The following is a 2,285-nucleotide window of genomic DNA, read 5'->3' as shown; positions in this document are numbered from 1 at the left end:
CACAATTTGTGCGCACCTGTAGTCCAAAGATTTCCAAGGTTCAGACTATATAAACCCTGGAAATCCAACCAAATTGAGAAGGGGAACATCATCACATTATTATTCAACAACTACACAACTTTGCTTTTATTCATCTTCCTAGAACCTTTAAACTTTGCTTATCAATTAACAAACTTTAAAGGCCTGATTCTACGAACCTTGAACCTCAAACCTTGTGTCTTGTTGCTTATTCTGTGTGCTCATTCAACTTTGTTTCTGATTAGACACTATAATCAGTATTTCTGGTAATATCCATTTGGTGGAATTACTTGTAAGGAAGTAGTCCTTGAGTATTGCTCATATCAGATTTAGGATTCATCTGATATAAGAAACTCTAAATCTACGGGGAAATCTCTATTAGTCAGAGTGTAAAGTTCCCGGTGTTATAATAGACTGTAACACCACCTTCTTTGACCTTTCTTTGAATAAGAAGAGGATCAATTTAGGATTGAGAACTGCGCGTCAGTTGCTCTTATATTTAATTATTGTAAAGACAATAATTAACCCAAAATCCCTTGACTAAAGCCTTTGTTTAAAGGTCAACTGACTGTAGTCTTTACTTGTTTATTGCAAGTAAAGCTCTTACACCCAAGTCTATACCCATTCATACTAGTAGATATTGATCTACACGACTTTTGTAGAAATTATCAGACCTTCTACAACTCTTTTATTGACTCTACTAGCCTAACAGACGCTAGTAGGCTCACATTTGGGGGCCTCATCTGGGTTTTAGAGCCTTTTGATTGTTTTTTTGGGTGTGTTATAGCTCAGTCTCATTTAGAACATTAAGAATAACAAAAAAAAACATTTCATTCCATTTATGTGACTGTTTCAATCAACCTTTAATCGCAAAAACTGAGGAAAGCTCAGCATTTTTGATTTTAGGATAATAACTTGGAGGAAATAATTAATTCTTTCCCCCCTTCCAAATTTCGCATTTTTTTATTTTTTTGTGAAACAGGATCAATATTTGATCCATATACAATTTCATTACATATAACTCAATAGTGAATTATATTGTTAATCCTTTTATTTGTGGTGTGTAATAAGCCAAACACGTGGCTTTCATTACAACTACACATATATTACATCAGGTGACCTTGTACAATTACCACACGTGGTAATTGTACAAAAGCCCCGCGCGTGGTCCGACAGCCACAACGGCACTGTTGTCCATTGTTTGAATTTCGAATTCCTTTGAATTTCGACATCTCAATCACGTAGACACCACCCACCTACCTCAACGATCGATCAATCGAATTCACCGGGACTCCAACCGAAGTGACGTAACCTGCAAAGAAGGAAGAACAATCAGTACGATCATACTCAGCTTAAAAGGATCAAGAACTCACATATTCATATCCAATCAGAAACATTCAATAGAAGCGAATTGGATTATCTCCTTTTAATATACTTCTGTTCCTTGATAGTGCCGACTCGATCAAAGGCTGTTTGAATCCAGGAAAGATATTAACCAAAAGCTTGGTGTGTTAGTGCCTTTCAATTTACAAACTGTCTTAAAAGTACTAGTGAACTAATAACTGATTGTTGTTGAACATTCCTTATTTTTTCAACGATCTAAACTCATAAGTTGATAATCGTTTGTTGATCAGTTAGGAAAGTCATCTCAAAATTAGATCAAGGATCCATTATCAATCTCTATAAGCGATTCAGTTATTCCTTCCTTATAACTTTGGAAAGACTTCCAGTGAGTAATTCTATCCATTTTTAAGTCATAAATCATCAGATTTGATTTTTCCGATTTCTAATTACACCTTATCTTGTTTTCATTGATCTGTTCAATTGAAAAGATTTTAGTCTATCATTCCATAGTTTGATCAGAAGTCAATTGAGAATAGATTGTGACCTTAATAGTAAGCTTTTAATTGTGTCATACCTCAATCATTCTCAATTCTTGAGAGATAAAAACACTGAAATCCCTTCCTTATTATATTGCCTATCTTTAGACTGTATCCACCAATTGATCAATAGTTTTTAAGGTAAATCAATTGAGTTTTGGACTCAAAAGACTATTGTAGTAATCAAACAACTTGAGTATATAGATACCATCTCAAGTGTAACTTTGTATTTAGATTCATTTTAAAAGCATTAACTTCAGTTTCAACTCTAATCTGTTTGTATCAATTTGGCTCTGGCAACAGAGGTTGATAAAAGTTGAATACATCATCAAGTCCTATATAGCATTGTTGTTAAGTTCTGGTCAACTTTTCTTATTTTTGTTGATC

The sequence above is a fragment of the Melampsora larici-populina genome (assembly GCF_000204055.1).
Source record: "Melampsora larici-populina 98AG31 unplaced genomic scaffold MELLAscaffold_477, whole genome shotgun sequence".
NCBI classification, from domain to species: Eukaryota; Fungi; Basidiomycota; class Pucciniomycetes; order Pucciniales; family Melampsoraceae; genus Melampsora; species Melampsora laricis-populina.
This window is presented reverse-complemented; position numbering follows the sequence as displayed.